This window comes from Beta vulgaris, chromosome 7, assembly GCF_026745355.1.
Source record: "Beta vulgaris subsp. vulgaris cultivar EL10 chromosome 7, EL10.2, whole genome shotgun sequence".
NCBI lineage: Eukaryota > Viridiplantae > Streptophyta > Magnoliopsida > Caryophyllales > Amaranthaceae > Beta > Beta vulgaris.
The window spans coordinates 19,195,329-19,195,645 of record NC_079208.1 but is presented as its reverse complement, the minus strand read 5'-3'; positions in this window follow the sequence as shown (position 1 = coordinate 19,195,645).

Here is a 317-nt window from a genome sequence, read left to right as displayed (position 1 = left end):
CGTCTTAGGTAAGGCAGTCACAAAGTCCATAGAAATAGAATCCCATTCCATCCAGGAACCTCTAAGATTGAACCTTCCCCCATGGGTCTCTTATGGTCTATCTTCACCTTCTGCAGGTTAGGCACTTAGACACATACTCAGCTACCTCTCGCTTTCATATTTGGCCACCAATAGATAACCTTAAGTCTTTATACAATTTATCACCCCAGGGTGCACAAATATGGATTGAGTTTATTGCCCCTCATCATAAGGCGTCTCTTAAGTCATTGCACTTTGCTGTGGTACACACCACCTCCTTTAAACCTTAGCTCCCATCA